Source organism: Labeo rohita, chromosome 11 (assembly GCF_022985175.1).
Source record: "Labeo rohita strain BAU-BD-2019 chromosome 11, IGBB_LRoh.1.0, whole genome shotgun sequence".
Taxonomy (NCBI): domain Eukaryota; kingdom Metazoa; phylum Chordata; class Actinopteri; order Cypriniformes; family Cyprinidae; genus Labeo; species Labeo rohita.
Genome location: NC_066879.1, coordinates 23,327,983 through 23,351,731, shown reverse-complemented (window position 1 = coordinate 23,351,731; position 23,749 = coordinate 23,327,983). Strand labels below are relative to the sequence as shown.

At 37.4% G+C, this 23,749-nt stretch overlaps 1 protein-coding gene across 1 annotated transcript in view; it reads left to right on the top strand.

Moving 5' to 3' along the window:
- ephb2b (eph receptor B2b) overlaps positions 1 to 23,749 on the top strand; it is a 184,062-nt gene that overhangs the window by 44,491 nt on the left and 115,822 nt on the right.

The following is a 23,749-nucleotide window of genomic DNA, read 5'->3' as shown; positions in this document are numbered from 1 at the left end:
TTTAGTCTTTATGGGCTTTTGGGCATATTTGGACAGGCCACTTATCTAAATGACCCTGCTATACCTTCCCAAACGGAACAAATTCAACCTTTTTTTTTATTAACTACTGACCTACAGAGTTGCACTGCAGTGTTTTTTTCTAGATTAAGCGAACAACCTAGGATTAGTTCACAAAAGTAGTGTTTCGTCAACCACTTCTCAATCATTTAACAAACAGTTTGATTGACAGTAGTGGTTCTAAAGGCAAAGTTGTCTGGAATGAGGAGTTCTGTCATAGGATATGAATATCGCATGAGCAATAAAACGTTCTCACAAACCTTTAGGGCCATGAGTGAACAAGATCTTTCCAGCGTTTCAACAACATAAGACACTTGAGGCTGCGACTGACGGTTTAGGAGTTATGAGTGATTTTGTACCTTTGTTCGCTGTAGCGCCCCCATTAGGCCAATTAGGACGAGCCTTGGTGACGTTGTCAGCGGTGTGAGTACTACCATCCCTCCAAGTTTCAAGTCGCTACGACTTACGTTTTGGTCTGCATGATCAGTTTTACATGGAGATCACTCATCTGTGACCATTCTAACCATTACAATAGGGTTTCTAATAAATGCTGTTCTTTTAAACTTTCTGTTCAAATCAGCATGTCATGTGACATTGAAGACTGGAGTAATGCAACTTTATGAATGAAAGTATATGCAGTTGCATATGAATAATCACATGCACAAGCAGGATCCATTCAAACTTTAAACTTCCTGTGGGCAAGCTGTATCCCCAGCACCCCCTTCCCCCCTGGCCGGGAACATTCGCTGCCCCCCCCCACCCCACCAGTCCCAGCACACATAGGCATTCCTCTCGGATCACTGCTTTTGCCCTCTTTATTCCCATTCTGTCGCTGCTCCGACACCTGTTCCGCCGCTCTCCCCCAGCTCCTCATTAACAGCGTGTGATATTAATGGGAGGTGAACGCTGGTCCTCCTAAAAGTCCCGCTCAGCTCCTCGCGTCCACATGCAGACCTGATTTGCATGCCAATCCACACTTTTTTTTCCCCCCATAGCTTTTCCCAGGCCACTGCCTAGCCAAGCCAGTGAATTAAACCCTCTGTCTCTATCTCTCCCTGCTTTCTCTTTCTTTCCCTCTCTGTCTGTCCAGCTGACCGTGTGCACCTGGGCGTGATATGTGTGCGCAGAATCGCTCAGTCATACTGCCCACTTTCTGCTCTGTGCCTGTTTTCTTTTTTGAGCTTCATTATAGTCAGTGAAGGGGCATAAATCACTCATCAGCTTTGTTTAGAGTCATACACGGAGCTGGTGCTCTGGCATTTTCTTTGCATGCATGCATGCACATGTGTTGAAATAGGCAGATAAAAACAACCTCATCTGTCTGTGTTTTTAAGGCACCTGTTGATTGTCATATTATTTAGAGACGGGCAGAAATAAAAGGAAAACATGGAAGAAGATTGCACATTTTAAATTAGAGTGATCTTTACACTTCAGTGCTCTGTCTGTCTCACACACACGCATACACACGCACACAAATTGAAGTCCTTTTTTTTCTCGCTTGCTTCCTGTCTCTGTCTCTTTCAATGAATGTTGGCATTGAAGACTTTCTTAAGGAATGACTATGTCTTTAAAAGGCTGCAGAGCCATACCCCTGTGTCCTTTAGGAACAGAGACAATGCTCCTCCACTTGTGTGGTATTGTCTGATGCTCTGTGGATATAGGAATGTGCCACAATATAGAACAATAGTCTTTTCTACTAGAATTTGCCTCACAGGTGGAGCTTGATGCACCAAGTGTTGAAAAGCCAGAGGAAAAATCGCTCCTTTTGGTTGCCTACCATTTACTTGATTCATGTAATTTAATTTAATTGTATTTAATTTTATAACTTATATTGTTGCTTCTGGTCTGTGCGTTGTAAATCACAGGAAGTCTACAAAATATGCTGTCTGTAACGCGCATGTATTTCCCAAATATAAAATATAAAACACGTTCATAGACGGATACTTTTCTGATGTCTGGACTCTATTTTCAGGGGTTTAGAAAAATATTATTTAAAATGTTATTTTATTTTATTGTTTAATATGAGTATACAGTCACTGGATCAGCCTTAAATATATATTTATTGAATATGAATAAATATTAAAATATTTTTATATTATTTTATTTTATTATTATTATTTTTTATTTAGTTTAGTTTAATGTAGTTTAGTGTAGTTTAATACGAGTATACATTCACTGAATCAACCTTAAATATTTTATTTTATTAGTTTAGTTTAGTTTAGTTTGAGTATATATTCACTGGATCAGCCTTAAATATGTATTTATTAAATAAGAATAAATATTAAAATATTATATTTGGTACGTTTAATTTTATTTAAATTTTGTATTTTATTTTATTTATTTTAGTTTAGTTTAATTTTATATGAGCATACATTCGCTGGATCAGCCTTAAAGAAATGTATTTAACATGAAAAAATATTAAAATATTAAATTTGGTTTTACAGTGAGCTGTCACAATTAGTTTTTGCATTTGAATTAAATTGAAATGCTTGGGAAATAAATAAATTTGTGTTGGCAGTAAGTAAGTGTTCACTTATAAATCTATTATACGATCATCTTTTTCTAGTTGCCTAGCATGTACTTAAGTTGTTTTATTTTATTTTTATTTTTTATATTTTATTTTATTTAGTTTAGTTTAGTTTAGTTTAATATGAGTATACATTCACTGGATCAGCCTTAAATATATATTCATTAAATATAAATAAATATTAAATATTAAATTGGGTACATTTTATTTCATGTTTTTTATTTTATTTTATTTTATTTTATTTCATTTAGTTTAATATGAGTATACATTCACTGGATCAGCCTTAAATATATATTTATTAAATGTGAAAAATATTGTTTTCATTTAATTCAAATTAAACTGAAATGCTCAGGAAATAAATATAATTGTGAATTTGTAAATTTGCGTTGGCAGTAAAGTGGTTACCTATAAATTTACTATGCTATCACCTCTTTCTAGTTACCTAGCATGTGCTTAAGTTGTTTTATTTTATTTTATGTTAGTTTAGTTTAGTTTAGTTTAGTTTAACATGAGTATACATTAACTGAATCTGTCTTAAATATATATTCATTAAATATGAAAATATTAAATTTGGTACATTTTATTTTATTGCTTTTTTTAATATTTTATTTTATTTAGTTTAGTTTATTGTAGTTTAATATGACAGTTTTAGTTTATTGTAGTTTAATATGACAAAGTATAACAGTCACCTGTTCAGACTTTTAATATGTATTTATCAAATATAAATAAATATTAAAATAATAAATTTGGTTTTACAGTGAGCTGTCACAATTATTTTTTAAATTTAATTTGAATTCATTTGAAATGCTCAGGACTCTATTCATATGTTGGCAGAAATATCTAACTGTCATAAACGTTAACCATAAATTTGTGTTGGCAGTGAAGTGGTTACCTATAAATCTACTATACGATCACCTTGGTTTTAAAGCCACACTTTATTCAATATGAGCCAACTGCAGCACATTTGATTGTGACTGTGATAAACGCTCATTCATTTGGAGCAGTACAATAAAATTCTGGGTTGTAGGAGAAAATCATAAAACTAAATTACGTATCACCATTGTGAATATGCTGTTGTGGTTAGATTTGTTTTGAATGTACAAAACTTTCTTTTTACTTTGTTTTTCCCTTAATGGCCGTATTGTTTGCGGAATGTAGTTAAACGGGTTTGAAAACGGTATCTCTTTCTTCAACTTGGCAATTGTAGCAGACTGTGTACCCAGATAGCCTGGGCTGTGTCTCTGATAAAGCACCTTATTCGACGGTGCTGCTTTGCTTTGCCAAAACAATGCTGAATGACTCTGCTAGCCATTTTTTATTGCCAGACTTTACTGGCACTTTTATTACAGCCCATCTTTCATTAGCAGAAGAGGGTGTAAAAAAGAAACACGCTGCCCAATAAATATGCACGCTGTTCCATTGCTTAATCAATGTTTTTTGGCAGCTTTTTATCATTTCCATGATAGTCTTTGAAGTTAGTACCAAATTTAATAGTTAGAAATTAGACTACTTGTTTTATCTATACAGTGTTCAAGTGCTTAAAGCACTGAAATTATGCACCTTCAGGTTTCTTTTTCGGCTAGATAAGCAAACCAAACCTCTAAATCACCTTAAGTGACTGTAATGGACCGCGAGCAAACATTGAGGAATGTGAACGAGAGGCCGTTGGACATGCAAGCGTCAGAACAAAAAGAACATAGACTCCAGACTTTAAACAAGCCATCTGTCTGCACATTACACAGGTCTTAAGCAAACGTTTATGTGTGTTTTAAAGTCGAAGACTTTAAGTCTGTCCTGTGCTAACTCCTTTATTGGATAATTTCAGGTGACAGAGTGACTCGACGGACAGGCTTGTGCCTGTTTCTGCTCAGGGGAAACTTCTTACCCTTGCCCTTCCTGGCGATCAATTACCCCAGTATTTTGAGCCCCTGTTTTGTTTGCATGGCTCTCTGTCAGCTTGCAATATTATACCACTTTCAAGGTTGCCTAAGCTCACGTCTGCCCTCTGAATGAGCTGTTGAGCCATACTCCTCCAGGAGCAGAGGGAGTGAGCTCCGTCCTGAAAGCCTCCGTCAACCTGATCGCTTAGAAGCGCCGAAATCTAGTGCACTTGACTGACCCCTTCATCGCAGTCGTCCAGCGTGGATCCTGAATTATGTGCGAGATCTGTTTGAGGGCTTAACTCTTGATTCAAACCATAAGATAAGAAATTAGGCCCATCAGTCGTACGACTGATTAGATTCACTGATGTCTGATGGTCTTTTAACTGTCTGGGATTTGAAGATCAAGCGGCGTTTTCTTCATCTGCAATTTTTTTCCGTTCTCATTTCATTACATCGCAAGTCCAAAGTAATTAAAGAAACACAAGCGTGGTTTGTGTTGGATGGTGCTTGCAACATTTTTGTGAAGTTCGAATTTCACATGGGCTCGTGCACCTCAGCTGTTAGTAATTTCGTCTGAGGGAGTTTACGGACCGAGACTCATCAGTTAAGGGCTTCCAAGGAAAGTTCCTGATGAATTTGCTGCCCTATATATTGAGCTTCCCTCTCCGCAGCTGCAATGAGATCCATCCCAGATATCTTGCACACTCACGGGCCTCTTTCGTCACTTCTGTTCCACAAGAACTGAATTAGTGCTAGAGCCCTCAATGGGTTTAAACTCTCTGTAGTTTTGAAGTAAAACTAAAGCTGGTTTCCATCCAGAATGGCATCACCAACATAGGCTCATTGGAAATGCATGCCTCTATATACATTTCTGCATGTACAAATCACTGCGGATCTTATTATAATTTTCATTATAATACAGTATATAATAATGCAGTGCCTTTATCACTGCTTAGAATACTATGAATGCATGCCTTATTCTGTGTAAAAAGCCACATCATCTCAAGGAAGGATTTCCTTGGAGAACACTCGACTGACATTATGAAGTGAGTTTGGAGTAAAAACATGTTATTAAATGTGGTATTTTCACATTTTTAGATGTAGCAGCATTTCTACACAGAGCCGTAGTTCACTGAGAAGTTACACAAGCAGCTGTCATTATCATGAATGATTTCTTTCGATTTCATAATCAAATTCATAATGATTGCGATATAGCGTAGCTTTTTCAGTGAACTACGGCTCTGTGTACTAAATGCTGCTCCATCTGAAAGCACCTGCTGCAGATTTACTACTAAAACACAACCGGCTTCACTGAAAAGATGCACGTGACAATCGGCTTTGATTAATCGTGCAGCCCTAGTTAACACTATCAGTTAGGTTTAGGCTTGGGTTTGATGTAGGGGATATTTCCAACACGATATAGCATTAAACTTTAGCGACACTACCTGGATATTTGAATTCTGAACAGCCGCATTACGTACCTCAAGCAGCGTATTAAAAAATCAGCAATACGTGCCTGTACCAACGTAATAAAAACGTGCCACGGCCACATATTGAATGTGTGTTTCAGCGCCACTCTCTGGACATTTCACTTTGAAACTGCCTCGAAACATAATTACGATTCTGCAGAAATGTATAGAGACGTATTTCCAGTAAGCCTGTGTTGGGCATAACAGGTCGATCTAATGACCTGGAACACTTTTTTCCGAATTGTGTTTGGGTTTGGCTTGTGATGTCTGGGTGGTGCAGCAGGCTAGCAGACGCATAATGGTCCAGCGTATGCGGCCCGCAGTGGAGGCTGCCCCAGAGGCCCTTGTTTATAGTTCCCAGAGGACCACAGGGAGCCATAACTCATCCTGGGATGACGAGCAAACTCACAGGCCTGGAATCTGCAGCGAGACGGCACTTTTTCTTTCCATTCGCTCTCAGTTTTCCCTTTAACGTGCAACCTCTTGGTGAGGGGGTCACGGGTGTGAAGAGTAACGCTGCTTTTCTACTCGGGTCAGGAAACATGATGGAGCCGCAACTGATACGGTCCACCCATAAAAAGTCCAGAAGAGATAAAAACATCAGTCTGTGGTCTGGATAACAGCTTAAAGACACTGCTTCTGTCAGCCCTCAAGAATAATCACTCCAGGCTATCGTAGGGCTTTATGAATTCCGTTCCGTTTCAATTTTTCGTTTTTTTTCAAATTTTTCTAGACTCTGTTTTAAGGGCTAAAGGCCCTAATTTGTATGATTTTGTGATTAAAATATCCCAAAATTTTGCTGTACTTACATTATCTCAAATGTTTTGAAGAATGTTTAAATCCTGAGAAATAAGCAATTTTAACTAGTGTAACGGACCGTGTCATTGGTCGCCTACCAATGACGTCATACACTCTCGATTTTTTTGGTTTTATGTAGTAAAAAACATTGAAACCCCAAAGACGCTGTAATATGTTATGCATCTTATTAGACAGGTGAAGAATGCACAGAGTAGCATTATAACAACACTTTAACGCACTCAAATGTATGTAGTATGATAAAACAGAGTTGCTTTGACCAGAAGAAGCGGAAGCGGTCGACTGTGGCATAATAAAAGCTCTGCTGCGTTCGAGCCGGGTATCACGCTCGTCTCTCATTAGCAATCGCTCCAGCGTCTTCGTTTCGCTTCTACAACTTTCAGCTCCAGCCTGCTTCATACTACGGTAACCTTAATAAGTCTTTAATACATTAGCTCATCAATGAACATGATATTTTCCTGTCAGATTGCATCGGCTGTGAGGATGAAGACAACAACTCCCATGATTCCACACTCAATCATGGCATCATCAAACTATACCTTTGTTTCTTGTTTGTTTTGAATCTGCGCCCTCTAGCACCGAAAACGTACATATTGTGGCTTTAAATTAAAAAATGTTAAAAAAAAAAACATGTGAAACTTACACAATTTAACAGCAATTTATTAAAAGTTTAACAAAAATAAATTTTTAAGGCCCTATAAAATACACCCTTCCCCCCTCAAATTCAGTTTTATTTTTACCAAATTCTGTTTTCCATTAATTTTCTGGATTCCATTTTAATATATAATAATAAAGATATATTTAATTCTATATATATATATATATATATATAAATTTTATTTTTTTCCTTTTTTCAGAAATACTGTTTTTACATTTTTCTAGTAAATAAATTCTGGTAAATATTTCTTAAAATAATGTTTCATTATTATAAGTTTATTATTAGTGGTACTAGCATTACATTAAGCAATATTTTCTCTGTCACCCTTTCTTCAAGTTAAACCAAACATTTATTTTGACAGGTTGCTCTGAAGACCTTTAAGTTTTTGTTTGTATATGATATTATGAAAATAAATAATAAAAATGCTCATGAAGTAGCTCTCAGAGCAGTTCATGTACTCATATAATGAGGCGGCAAGGGCTGAAAATGCCTAAATTTGGCAAAATCTGTAACATCCGTGTTGTACAGTAAATTCCATTTTTTGAGTGGATTCTGCGATTCCGTCCATTTTCCACCTCACGGAAATCATAGGGCCCTGCTATCATTTTTGCCACCTCATCACACTTATAATGCTCGTATTTTCTTTATAATGTCCATTTATGTTTTAATGGAGACTGCTCCGGATAGTAAGGAGAAGCTTTGCATTGATTATACATTGAAACCCTGGCCTACATGCTGACAAATATCAATGAAGTGTGTTTTTGGCAGACAGCTCTCCATCGACTGGCAGAAGATCATCTCGTCGCGTCAGACTCCTTAAAACCCACTTCCAATGCCACTGTGCGCATCCCTCCTCAAAGTATCGACAAGAAAATCTACCCTCGTGTCGAAAGAAACCATTACCTATTATCAAAGCCGAGAATCGACATTAACGCGGAAAAGTTCATAATCGCCGCTGCAGGTAATAAAGAGAGGCTTTTGTAATGAGGCCACAGCATTATGAACATATTGGGTGTCAGCAGCACACTCTGTACTGTAGCAGATTGAATAATTTGCACTCGGGAGATGGTTATGGATTACTCAGGGGGGTAATTTGAGGGTGTGATCCAGCCCAGCAGGTCACTACTTTTAATTTTTCTTTACCGGGTGTAAAAGCTGTTGCTCTAAATGGCTTCTCATCACGCCTTCGCCGACTCGCAATGCTGATTAGCATTCGGCAATTATGCTAGGTGTTAATGTTAACCGCGGCGTCTCTGTAAACCGAACATATGCTCACAGGATGTTTTCCCTGATTCGTATTTTTAGACTCAAGCCTTTTTGTTTGTTTGATGTTTGGCTTTGGTTCTTTTTACTCCAAGGTTAGTAATGATAACCCTTTTTAAATGAAAACAGACGCCACTGACTCCATCCAAGCATGCACTGAATGTTTAAAATAATCAGTGCATGACTTTACTTTATGTAATTTTTTTGCCACGCCAACGTTATATGAATTATGCAGTATTTTCAACAACTGAATGTCATTGGACTTGGTTAAACCGGATTCATTTTTTAGGTTGCTTTGTAGATTCTATTCAATAGTTGAGTTTAGTTTGTGGCCTTGAAAAATTTGGTAGTACTTTGCATCCTTAATAATTAACATTGTGATTTCAGATTGTTTAAAAGAATACTTTCAGTCAACCATCAGTGATTTTCTGTTTAAAGCAAAACATGAGTGTATTCCATAAGTAAGTAATGCAAAATACAATCTGACTCGCATTAGTTCCATTTTGCGTGTTCTTTTGGAACGATTATATTTCAAAACTCTTTGGAGCGTCATGTGTTCATGTTAAAAAACATTGTGTACAATTCACTGGTTTTAATGTGAACAAGAGGGAAAGGTAATGAAGTGTCCCCTCCACACACAAGGTTTCTCACGCACATGGCCGCTAAAAAGAAAGCCCGCAAGATATTGACTTATCTCAGAAATCGAGTAAGCTAAGCATTTTGTATTAGATCAAATAACATGCGGTAGAGAGTGGTCAAGCATGCTCAGTGTACAACCAATTTGATTACATGATGCGACTTTCACTGAAGGCGCTCGGATACGTGAGAGTACTGCATATGAAGAAATTAGTTATTTATTTGGCATTCATTAAACATTTACAGCTCCATATTTCTCGCCTCATCAGGACAGAGCTGAGACCATGTTCTTACAGCCTTTAAAATGAACACTAATTGCCCTAAAATTTAAATCCTGTTCTGAATTTCCATCTGTTAAGGATTTTTGGTGGATTGTGAGTCAGAGTATTAATTATTCGCATTGCATAATTATTCATAAAGAGATTAATTTCATATTTTTCTTTGTTTACTTTTTTAATAAAAATCATGTTTTAATGTGAAAGGTCATTGCATATTTAGCATTTTTATTTATGAGGTGCTTGCTAGCATGCGGTAGATTATCTATGCCTCCACCATCTGTATCCAGCCCTAGGCCGCTGTGACGTCATGACCACTCAAACCGCAAACCTCCAGGTTTGAATGGTGCTGTTTTCCCTCTCTGTCAGAGTGGAGTGTCTTCTGAGGTGTTAGATGGCCACAGACCCCGTTCTGCATGACGTATTAGTGTTTAGTGACACAGCTAAAAATGCAGCGTCAATATTTGACCTTTACCCTCTTTATATTAATACCAACCTGCCTATGTCTGCCTTTTGTTGTTATGGATCCCAGACTAATCATTTTTCATTTGAAATAATAATGTACTCTAAAATCTGTTTTATATACAGTTAAAGTCAAATGTTTACGTACACCTTGCAGAATCTGCAAAATGTTAATTGTTTTACCGAAATAAGAGGGATCATACAAAATGCATGTTTTTTTTATTTAGTACAGACCTGAAAAGATATTTCACATAAAAGAGAAACACTTGATTCTTAATACTGTGTTGTTACCTGAATGATCCACAGCTGTGTTTTTTTTTTTTTTTGTTTAGTGATAGTTGTTCATGAGTCCCTTGTTTGTCCTGAACAGTTCAACTGCCTGCTGTTCTTCCGAAAAATCCTTCAGGTCCCTTAAATTTATTGGTTTTTCAGCATTGTTGTGTATTTGAACCCTTTCCAACAATGGCTGTATGATTCTGAGATCCATTTTTTTACACTGAGGACAACTGAGGGACTCATATGCAACTACTACAGAAGGTTCAAACGCTCACTGATGCTTCAATAGGCAACATGACGCGTTAAGACCCGGGGGCGTAAATTTTTGAACAAAATGAAGATGTGTACGTTTTGCCTAAATATCATATATATATTTTATTAATTTAGCACTGCCCTTCAGAAGCTACAGAAGATACTTGTTTCCCAAAAGACTAAATAAGTTAAATTTACCCTGGTCTTCAAATTCAAAAAGTTTTTACCCCCCTTCCCCTGGCTCTTAATGCATCGTGTTTCCTTCTGAATCATCAGTGAGCATTTGAAAGGGCTAAAATAAACAAAAATGCAGAAAAACCAAAGAATTTGTGGGACCTAAATGATTTTTCTGAAAAACAGTAGGCGTTTAACTGTTCAGGACAAACAAGTGACTCATGAACAACTATCACTAAACAAAAAACAGCTGTGGATCATTTAGGTAAGAACACAGTATTAAGAATCAAGTGTATATAAACGTTTGAACAGGGTCAGTTTTATAAATTCAACTATTATTTTCTCTTGTGGACTATATGTAAACATCTTTTATGTGAAATATCTTATTCAGGTCAGTACTAAATAAAAAAACAACATGCATTTTGTATGATCCCTCTTATTTTGATAAATTAATTAACATTTTGCAGATTCTGCAAGGTATGTAAACTTTTGACTTCAGCTGTATATAGAACAAGAACAGTTCATATACCATATTTTTTTCAATGTCAAGTCTTCTACAATCATCAACATTCAATAAAGGCTTTAGAACGTGGCGGGAGCAGCAAGAGCAGCCAATGGGAATCTGTTAGAAGAAAACAGCTATCAGGAAGCTGTTCCGGTTCATTAAGTAACTTATATTCATGAAAGTTACATCAAAAACAGCTTTACCTCGTGCCATCTTGTCAATAGCTCTCCTGTTGTAGTCAGTGAAGTGCAAGGGTAACTTTGTTACATATATCAGCGATATATCACGTTGTGTTTCGGCCCTGGTCGCGCATTCCTTTGGCGGGAGGTAAAACTTTCACAGTGGCACCAGCGCGTTGTTTGGCTTTGTAGATCCAGTGAATGCTGCGTTTGTAAAAGGCTAGCGCTCCAAGCAGACGTAAGCTGCGACTTACTTTTAAACAAAAATAGGAAAAATGTAAGACTGCAGATGGTTTTCTATGTATTAAGTGATCATTTGAGAGGAATAAAATGTAATACAAACCTTAATTTCATTGAGGAAGTTTCCCATCAGTCAGGTTTCTGACAAATGTAACCAGTTTTAACCATTAGGCACGGACTACCCAACAATGGGTTACACTGACCCAGTGCTGCGTAGGTGTGTGAGGGGTTCATCATTTGTAATGACAGTAAAAATGACCCAGCAGCTGAGTTACAGAAAAACTACACAGTACCCGGGTAAAAAAATATTAACCCAATACAAAGAACAACAATCTGAACCAAGCATTTGGTTAAAAAAATTACCCAGCATTTTTTTTAGAATGCAGAAAAACTAAAATAAAAATAACTCAATAAAATGAGCCAACAGGCTGACCCAAATAACCCAGCATTAAAGTGTAGTTTACTATGCTAAGTAATTGAAAAATTGGTATTGTTATATAGCAATAATTTAGCATGATCCCAAATGACAGTTGACATGCCATTGCAGCCTCAATAACTGTTCAGCTGGTAGAACATGGCGCTAGCAACACCAAGGTCAGGGGTTTGATTTCCTGGTAAAAGGTTTTAAATGTGCTGAGAGTCACTTTGGATAAAAGCATCTGCCAAATGCATTAATGTAAATGCATAGCACTGTACCTCTTGTCCAAAGCCAGCAGAAGGAGATCAAACCTGTTTGAGGTTAACCCCGGAAAGTCTAGAGTCCCTTATGGCCAGATTTAAATATTCAAAAGGATATCAGGGAGAGGAAACCTGTAGCCACACGTCTTCTTCGCTCTTATGAATATTTATCCGTCTGCAGTTGGTTCTGGAACATAACAGGGTGTTGTAGATCAGCGTCTGTTTCTGACAGTCTGCGAGCGGCCCATCTGTGGCTTCCTCTTTCAGGAAAGCATTTTGGCTTGCGTGACTTGGGAATCCCATATCAATGAGAAGATCCCAGCACAGAATTACACTGATTTACTGATTTTTAAAAGCTCTTTCAACTCATAAAATGGGCAATAAACTATTTTTTTGCGAGGTTGATGACCCAGCAGAATTAAGTGGTTAATATAATCACACAGGCAAAGAGAGGGTTTATTTGGTAATGGTTATTTGGACAACAATAAAAGGGGTCATGTTTGGTTTTCATTGCTGAGGGAAGAAGCTCTTGGGTGTATTATCTTTATGTGCTCCCTGTTGGGGTTATTTAAAGTGCGTGCAACTCGCAACACAAGATAAAGCTGAACAGATAGAGATCCAACTGGAATACATTACTTTGCTCATAGGTCAACTTGAAGAAATCTCCCCATGTGTAACACTCTCCCAGAATCCATAGTACAATATCTCTATTCTGCAGTCGCAATGTAGATTAAGTCAGAAAACAATGCATCTCCGGTCATTAGTCACTGAGACTGGAGCACGCATACCTTGTTCAGAGCGCCTACGCTGTATAAGGAGCCCAGGAGAGGCATATCCCTACCACGCTCAGCCAGAAAAAAGGCATCAGCATGTATTGCAAACCTCTAAACCACACAGCCATGTCAAATTGGATTCCTCTGTGTTCATGCATGCACAATGCTCAATTTTTTTAATCATCATCGCTTTGGTCCATGGCCTGTGGGTAAGGAGTAGGATGCGTGCAATTATCTTTTTTATCAGCTCGGTGCGTGATGATGTTTCTAAACCTGTCAGCTTGATGCAGAGAGTTTTTATGCTTCCTTTCCATGTTATTTACCTCACAGGTATTTTACTGATGCAATACTGTCAGAAAGTATTGATCTTGCAAATGAGGATGCTGTCTATTCCTGGAAATCTAAGATTTCAGTTAGATATACAGCTGCAAGATTTGGAACAAAAATCTAAATAGTGTGATTATGATTTGAACTACACTACGAGTCAAAAGTTTTTGAACAGTAGTCTCTTCTGCTCACCAAACCTGTATTTATTTAATCAAAAGTACAGCAAAAACAGTCAATTTAAAAAATATTTTTACTATTTAAAATAACTCTTTTCTATTTTAATATATTTTAAAATGTAATTTATTCCTGTGATCAAAGCTACATTTTCAGTATCATTACTCCAGTCTTCAGTGTCACGATCCTTCATACATCATTCTAATATGCTGTTCAAGAAACATTTTTATTATTAATATCAGTATTTAAAATACATTTTTTCAGTACTCTTTGATGAATAGAAAGATCCAAAGATCAGCATTTATCTAAAATAAAAAGCTTTTGTAACATTATGCACTATACCATTCAAAAGCTTGGAGTCAGTATAATTTTTTATTTATTCATTTATTTTTGGGAAACAAATAATAGAAACAATACTTTTATTTAGCAAGGATTGATCAAAAGTGATGATTAAGACATTCATAATGTTACAAAAGATTTCTATTTTAAATAAATGCTGTTCTGAATGCTGAACCTGAAAAAATTCTACTCAGCAGTTTTTAACATAATAATAAATGTTTTTGAGCAGCAAATCAGATCACATGACTGGAGTAATTATGCTAAAAATTCAGCTTTAAAATCACAGGAATAAATTACGTTTTAAAATATATTGAAATAGAAGACAGTTATTTTAAATAGTAAAAATATTTCAAAATTGTACTGTTTTTGCTGTATTTCAGATCAAATAAATGCAGGCTTGGTGAGCAGAAGAACAAAATACATTAAAAATCTTACTGTTCAAAAACTTTTGACTGGTAGGGTATGATAAGACAAACATTTCACATCCCATGTTTGCTGCTGACGAACATAATATATTTGTTGTACAATGCAATACAATACAATTTTTGTGTATAGTTGGAAAAACTACCTGGCACATTCAGATTCTTTTCACTGTTAATGTAAAAATCATAGCCTTTTGCGGTTTAATAATCACAATTTAAAATTTTTTTTTCAATTCCTTGTACAGTCATTCTAAATCAAAGTCTTCCTGCTCACATTAGTATATTTATATAACCAAACTGTAGAATGATTCATTTATGACACTTGATTTACATTGCAGGAGCTGTAATGGTTTTCAACTACGGTGTTCTTTGAAAACCAAAACACATTATCCCTTAGCATCTCGCAAGTTGGCGACACACCATCTAGCCTTCTTAACGGCAAAAACATATTTCGATACATGGAAAGACCACAGCACTTAAATGGTTGGCAGGAAGAACAGGATTTAGTAATCCAACATGATGTAAGGTCCAGCATTTGTACTCTGATCTGCTTTGGAATAGACAGGCAGTTTGTCTGTCAGCTCTCTCCGTCGTGTCATCAGACACAGCCAATCATCTGAAGCCGGATCCTAACACAGGCGAAAAGGGGTTTGAAGAAGGGTAAGAGCGAGCGTGAGCGCAGCTTGCAATTACCATTTCGTGGTCCCCTTGTGAGGCACATTCAAAGTAAATAATTAAGCTTTTCACCGAAGAAACATCAACCCATTTAAACAAGCTGCTAAAGAGGCGCTGGGATTGATTTGAGGGACTGGCCTTGAGACAAACACAAATTAGAGAGTAGCCAAGGACATCCTGCTTGTTTAGAGAATGTGTGTGTGTGCCGTCTGTGTGAGGGGGGAGATAAAAAATGTGTAGTGTTTTCCTGACTCTCTATATTGCTATAACTCTTTTTCAACCCTTAGCGTCTTGAATGATGTGTTAGTCGGCTATGTAAGGAGGGAGAATTACTGTAGCCGTCCTATGTTGAACCCTGGGAATTCAGAGCTACATCATTGTGTCAAGCAGTCAGGAACGCTCCACCGACTGTGTGGTAGCATATTTCACAAGGAACCACGCGCTGCCAAAATCAACCGCTCGCTTCCTCTTCCTCTGAAACACACTGATACTCTGTTGGCTGAGTGCACTTTTATTTCTGCCTGCCCTGCCACATCACTCCACACTTCTCTACATCATCTTCATCATCATCATCTGACCCCTAAATTCAGCATTTAGTAGCCTGAAGGTAATCCCAGAGCGTTCATAAATCTCCTCGAGAGAGCTAGAGCATCTGAAGTGCTGCAGATTCTGTTTTGGTCTTCTCGAGCCCCTGAAGTAACGCTGGTGGGGTTTGGGTATCTGCCACCTTCCTGGATTAAAGCCTCGCTCTCATGCACGTTCTGGGTGCCGTATGCTCTGGCATACGGACTCAATTACCATACAAAGCCATTCTGTAATGCGGCGGTTATGTGCGCTCCACCTAATTGACCCTAGTTGTGCTGAAAGATTTCTGGACGGCTAGGGGCACGTCAGAGCTGCGGAGCGAAGCTCACTCATCATTCCGACCGCACGGGCCTCTGCCCTTCAACGTGACATATGAACGTCATTATCACGTACACATGCCACTCGGATAAACTGGTTTCTCAGGACCCCTTCGCTAAATTGCTGCCGGATCCTAGTGTTACCTCGATCCTGCTTTAATTACCTCTTCTGTGGTTTCTTGTCGTATATGTAAAAGTATTTGCTTGTGCTAAAGTGCGGCAACAGAAATGTGGTTATCGGTCTCATGCCCTAAATACTCGTTTCAATTCTAATGTGTTCCTGACCCAACTAGCTTTCATTTTTCAGGTGAGAACAGCACGAGGTTACATGCCCGTGAGGAACAAATGACTGTGTTGGAGCATGTGCCTGAAGTTACAGGCCTGTTTTTGTGCCTAGGAAGACATAGTGTTGCTGCTGCTAATGAGGAAACAGTTTGATATCAAAGGATTTGCAGATCTGTGTTTCACTTTATCAAGACAAACTGACAAAGAGAACTGTTTTTCTTAATTTTCTTGATTTTAATGGTGCGGTGGACTAATCTTTAGCCATTATTTTGTGTCAGAATAATGAGGCACATTGGGAATGAGTGTGGTATTAGTGCTTTGTAACACTTTGTAACATTTTGTAACACCACTTTGCTTCCTCCAACTGCTGCCCAATTGAAATAAAGATATGAAACGCCAAAAATAAGTCTTAAAAAAACAAACAAACTATATATTCATTTAATTAATTTCTACACATTTTTTAAATGCCATTTTTAATTTATTATTATTTTTTTATATGTTAGAATATATTTAAATACTCTCATTCAAAAGTTATTTGTTGGTAATAATCTTATGCTCACAAAGGTTGCTAAATTTTCAGTCTCATTACTCCAGTCTTCAGTCTCACATGATCCTTTAGAAGTCATTCTAATATTCTGATTTGCAGCTTAAGAAATATTTCCTTTGATTATCAATGTTGAAAATAGTTGTGCTGCATAATATTTTAGTAGAAACAAAGAACAGCATTTATTTCAAATAGAAATGTCTTTAAAGTCTTTAAATTCGTTGTGATATACTGTCTAAATTACATTCACACTGGTGTTTTAGGAAGCCAAACAAATTAGAATATAGTAATAATAATAACAACATTGACCGTAAAAGCCATATACTGTAAAACAACTGCACTGCAAAATAAATGAAAATGAATATTTCATAGGGATTTTATTTTACACTACAGTGTAAATTTTCTAATTTCTACACTGAAAGAGATATTTTGAATTTGGACTGCAATAACGCTACCCATTTAAACTGCTAGCTGTCAGCAATTCATACTGCACTTTTAATCTTTTATTTTGACAGAAACGGCAGTAGAACTTTTTTTTACGAAAAAATTCCAGCTTCAATGAAAACAGGCTTACAAAAACGTGTCTCACTGGTGGCCGTTGCATTTCCAAACGCACGCTAAACTCACAGTACATGCAATAAACGAGTTCACTGCATTCATTCACTGTGAACGAAGTTGTTCTGAGCTGATCACCTTAACAATGTGTGCGCTTCGCTTTGAAACCCCAGTGAAAACAGATTTGATGAAGGGATTAAGCCAATTTGTGCTTTCGGTTTTAGTTTGTTGACAGATACTGTGCCAAAGCATAATAACCCAAAACACAACTTTAACAATCTTTTATGTTAGAATAAGAAGTTTAAAGGAGAAATCCACTTCCAAAACAAAATTTGCATATAATGTACTTACTCCCTTGTCGTCCAAGGTGTTCATGTCTTTCTTTCTTCAGTCGTGAAGAAATTGTTTTTTGAGGAAAACATTTCAGCATTTTTCTCCACATAATGGACTGATATGGTGCTCTGAATTCGAACTTCTAAAATGCAGTTTAAATGCGGCTTCAAATGCGGTTGTAAATGACCCCAGCCGAGGAAGAAGGGTCTTATCTAGCAAAACGGTCGGTTATTTTTATTAAAAAAATACAATTGAAATACATTTTAATCTCAAATGCTAGTCTTGCCTTGCTCTCCCTGAACTCTGTGTATTCTGGCTCAAGACAGTTAGGGTATGTTGAAAAACTTTTTTCTCCCTCAACTTCAAAAATCATTTTAAAATCATCCTACATCACTGCAGTAGTACCGACCCAGTCTTTGCAAAGTGAACATGCAAAAAAGATCAAACACCCGTAACAAAAAAGGTAAAATAGCGATATAGGACGATTTCGAAGGGAGAACATGAGATGGGAGTTTTTCGACATACCCTAACTGTCATAAACCGGAAAAAACAATCCAGGCAGAGTAAGACGAGACAAGCGTCTTAACATTAAAAAGTATATAAATTGTATTATTTTTATGAAAATATTATTATATATATAAATATAATTTCTTTACGACTGAAGAAAGAAAGACATGAACATCTTGGATGACAAGGGGGTGAGTACATTCTTTGTGAATCTTTGTTTTGGAAGTGGACTTCTCCTTTAAGTATATTTTAATAACTACACATTTTGCCTGGAAGACCTATCATTTCACATCGTCATGTGACCACGATAATGTCAAGACTGTTTTGCTATTGCGATACCATGATATTGATAATATTGTTTCATCCCTGTTGTACAGTGCTACCAGTGTAGGTGCTGGTTGTGAGTCACTGTTGTGAATGTGGCCTATTTGGAGTCCTCGCTTGTTTGAAGCACTGCCATGTGCTTTCCAAGGGCGATGGGAGGTTTGTTAGGCATTCGCTGCCAAAATATTTCAGTCAGTTTCGCGTATCCACCTCTGCAAGTTTTAGAATAACGATACCTTAGTCTTGTGTCATAACTATTCCACCCACCACCCACGTAATTGAGTTAGAGTCAGCTCAGCTGGTTTCTCCGGAAGCATCCTCCAGAGAGTGTATAAAATCAGCTGCAGACATATATAGTTATTAGAGATATCAGGGATTTTTAAGCAATAGAATTACCATCCAAAGCTATTTATCATTCAAAGTCAACATTTCTTGATGTAGATCTGGAAACGGGCCCAGATTCAAGGTCACCGAATGTATAGTCCAGTGCCGGGGCAACAAGAGAGTGTGTGTGGCATTCTGCGGTCCACAGCTCAAACTCTAATCACCTCCCCAAATAAACAGACCCTCCTGTTAATGATCCATGTAGGCATTTTACACAACAGCGTTCCCCAAATAACTTTCTGTGGCCTTTTTAAAAGCAGCAGTTTTAACAGGTGCCACTTTTTCTGGCTCAGGAGCATAGCTGCTGACCAATCAATTTCCCCGACTGTAATCCCTGGTCTGAAAGGATCCTGTTTCCTATCAATTAACGTGGACTGGTGTTCAGAGGCTCCTTTTGTTTACAGCCTTGCAGTGAACAGCTGGCCTAACTAACCTTCAGATGAAATGCCATGGCGCTCTAAAATCTAGGAAAAACAAGGGCTCGGTTATCAATACATCTTGATCTCAATTCTTTTGTGGTGCACGTCATTTTTTTATATTCTTATTATATTCAATTTAGACCCAAAAAGAGACTAATATGAACTAAAAGCATGAGCAAAAGGTTTTGAACTCCTTCATACTATGAGAAGATCTCTCACTAAACTGTCAGAAAGCTCCTCCTTCCATTACATGATCACGCTGGGGAAATGGACGGCTCCAAAAAAATCAGTCCTGTTGAAAAGCTTAAACTCATGTGTCCTCCTGAGTCTTACAATGACTGAGATATGAGTGTGTAATGACTCAAACTTATTCATGGGCCCGGGTCGGAATGTGTTGTCACCTCCAGACATGATGTGAGTGTAAACACATTCAGTTCTCATGGTGCCACATCCACCACTCTCTTCAAAAAGTCCACAGGAGAATCCCGTGGAGCCGACAGACCCCTCCGGTTTACCTCGTCACAGAAGATGAAGAGCTGGAAGCAAGACGTAGCGGTGAAGTACGGCTGTAACTGCAGGGAGTCGTAAATCTCTAGCTTTGCTCTGCGTAAGCAGAGGCCTCTGGTTGGGAGGGTTATCCATCGCACGGTAGAGGACAGGCAGTGCATCACTCTTCCAGACTGCGAAGAGCAGGAGCTTATTAAGTGCGGCAGCTTATGAAATGGAAAAGAATGTTTACCTCACTGCTAGTCAGTGCACTTATGATGCTTTATAAACGACCCTACCTGATCTCATAACAAAAATGTACCTGTGGGAACTTTTTCGCAATACGCGAAATACATACCAAGAAGTACATCTCAACTGCAGTTTCCAACAGAAATTAACACTAGAGGCGGTTAAACAGCGAGCACTTGTAATTGTTTTCGTACGCAGTTATGATTACAGCTTCATATGTTTCGCTTTCCTAACATAAAATGCTTGCTCAGAAGCTCAGCCGGCACGGAATTTGACTTAGGATGCGGAATCCTTGGGTACGAATCTTGTGAAAAACAGGCTGAAAGATGAGAGATCGAAAAACAAGCTAAAACAGCATGCTTGCGATCGTGTTTTTACATCACATTCCCTTTTGTTCATACTATCGGGTAGGTTTAGGTGTAGTACGTTATTTTAAAACATCACGGAGCATTAGAGTTACAGCGCCACTCGATGGAGATTTCAAATCAGAACTGTGTTGACACATACAAAACCAATGGAAAAAAAGAACACTCTTTTAGCGCCACTCAGTGGACATTTCACATGGAAACATACATGGCGGGACGTATTTTGTGAAATATCTTGCGAAAAAGCTCTCACAGGTATGTTTTCGTCATGAGATCAGGTTGGAAGGACCACATGCCCACAAATACGGTTAGAAAATTAATTTTGCCACTTTTTAAATTCCTATGTTTATAACCTATAATTGCATCGTCTATGTATCAACTGAAACTGATCGCTAAGTTTCATGAGTCTGTGTGTAAATTTTAGGCTTAGCAATGATTAAATGTAATCTGTGTGCCTTAGAGATCGAACACGTCCTTTTGAAATAAATTAGACCCACGTGTTGTGTAGTTTGTTCACTGAATGCTTTGGTTTTCCTGGAATATAATTCAGAGCAAATCTGAGGTATAGAGAGCTGCATTCCTCCGCACAGTCCCAAACAGTACGCTTACTGTTTTCCTTTAAAATCGCTGTCGTTTTCAAGGCCCGTCTTAATTGCAACCAGCATTCGAAAGCACATTTAAAATGATCAAATAGCCTAATGCAAGATTAATGAAAATTCGGTAAATGAATAAGTATTTCCAATAGCTAAGACTAGTAATTATGTTGGCCTCAAGCTGAGCCTCTGAAAGACGTTTTGTACTCCGATGCTTGTAAAAGGAAGTCAGAACAGCTGCATTAGCCTGTGATAAAACCCAAACTTCCTCTGTTTCTATCAAGCTCCTTTATCTAATTCCTTTCAAAAGTTCAACAACTTAGTCTTACTCTAATTACTAGAGGAAATTAATTAAGCCATCAATGAGATAACATGAATTATTCACATGGGATGACTGACGGCCAATCTGAACTGAGAACTATCAGCCCCGTGCCTCTGAGGACCCCAGACGGCAAAACGTGTTCTCTTTGACCCCAATTACTTGATGTTCTTTAACACCAACTAATCAGTAGAAGTAGAGTAACTGGCCTCCAGTAACTATATTTTTTCCCCAACCTAGCAGTCTCAGCACAAGAAATAGTGATTGAAGGCTGGCTAATCTTGTTACTTCAGTGTCTGACCTGACGTTGAACAGCTGGAATAATTGAAGTAATTGTTATTGGACTTGTTTCTGCTAAACTAGTCATCTTTCATCAGATTATAATTTTTGCATTTTCAGTGCCACTTAAAGGGATAGTTGACCCAAGAATTACAATTTTGTCATTAATTACTCACCCTCATGTTGTTCCACACCCGTAAGACCTTTGTTGATCTTCAGAACACAAATTAACTAGTCACATGGACTATTTTAACAATGTCCTTACTACTTTTCTGGGCGTTGAATGTGGTAGTTGCGTTGCTGTCTATGCAGGGTCAGAAAACTCTCGGATTTCATCAGAAATATATTAATTTTTCTTACAAAGATGAACAAAGGTCTTACAGGTTTGGAACGACATGAGGGTGAGTAATTAATGACAAAATTTTCATTTTTGGTTAAACTAACCCTTTAAATCTGCAGTTTCTTTACTATTCAGGCATGCATAAAAAGCATGTCTATATTTCTACAAACTGTAGAATATTAATGTTTTATCTAGGTGAGAAGAGTGTATGAATTTTTTATGTGCATAGAGGGCTATTTATGGAGCTCTGTGAGTGATAACTGATTTAAAAGCCATTATATCCATGCTGAATATTGAATAAGAGACAACGCTGCACATTTGATGACTTCATAACTCCTTTTTTCACAATATTAGATTTATGTTTAAAATGTGTGGATTTAGCATCAGCGACAAATATGCTTCACACAGTTTTTTTTTTTCTCCAAAAAAAATATTAGAAGGCAGCAGAATTACAGTTGAGGTCAAAAGTTTACACCCCCCCTTGCAGAATCTGCAAAATGTTAATTATTTTACCAAAATAAGAGGCAAAATGCGTGTTATTGTTTATTTAGTGCTGACCTGAATAAGATATTTCACATAAAATATGTTTACATCTAGTCCACAAGAGAAAATAATAGTTGAATTTATAAAAATGACCCTGTTCGAAAGTTCACATACACGTAAGTCTTAATACTCCCATGTAAAAGAGTGCTGTGTTTGTCCTGAACACCGGTCCCACAATTTCTTTGATTTTCCAGAATTTTTGTGTATTTGAACCCTTTCCAACAATGACTATATGTTTTTAAGATCCATCTTTTTCACAGTGAGGACAACTGAGGGACTCACATGCAACTATTACAGAAGGTTCAAATGCTCACTGATGCTTCAGTAGGAAAAACCATGCATTAAGAGCTGGGGGGTGAAAACTTCTGGTTTTAAAGATCAGGGTAAATTTAACTGATTTTGTCTTTTAGGAAACATGTAACTATCTTCTGTAGTCTCTGAAGGGCAGTACTAAATGAAAAAATATGACATTTAGGCAAAATAAGAAAATGTACACATCTTCATTCTGTTCAAAAGTTTTCACCCCCCAGCTCTTAAAGCTCTTTTCTTTCTGGAGCATCAGTAAACATTTGCATTTAGCATGAACCCTCTTATTTTGGTAAAATAATCAATATTTTGCAGATTCTGAAAGGGGAACTTAACTAGAACATGTTTTAAATCAGCTTTCAAATTAGCTTGCAATACAAGCAAACAAAATAAAAATTCACTTGCCTGGTTCTGCACAAAAATACTGGCTTTTAAAGTGTTTTCACATTCTGTACGCCCATAAATGCTGACCCAAACTGTGTACTGTGATAAGAAAAGTCAGTCTGAACACAGATTTATCTTCTCCCATGGCTTGAACGAAGCAATATGCATATTTGTGGATACCCCTGCACATTCGCCAGCTGTACCATATGAAAGTCTGTGAAAGATTAGCTTTTCCCAATATCAACATGCTGCCATATCGTTATTGAAAGTGTCTCTAGTGGTTATCTCATCGTTGTCCAATTGCTAACCTATATCCTGTAACCTCTGCAGCAGTGGAGCCAGATAGTGGGCTGTTGTCTCTAAGACATCTTAGCTGAATCGCACAGCAGAGAAGCAGAACCCGCTATTTCCTGCTCCCTTCTGGATTTTAAAGCATTTTTCATCTTTTACTACTGGAGACGGCTGTAATATCGAAACAGATTTAAGGCTGATTCGTGTCAAATGTGTTGATAGTGTTTTATGGAGCAGTTGGTTAAGTGGTATCGCAAGCCTCTATAAATGTCTGGATAAAG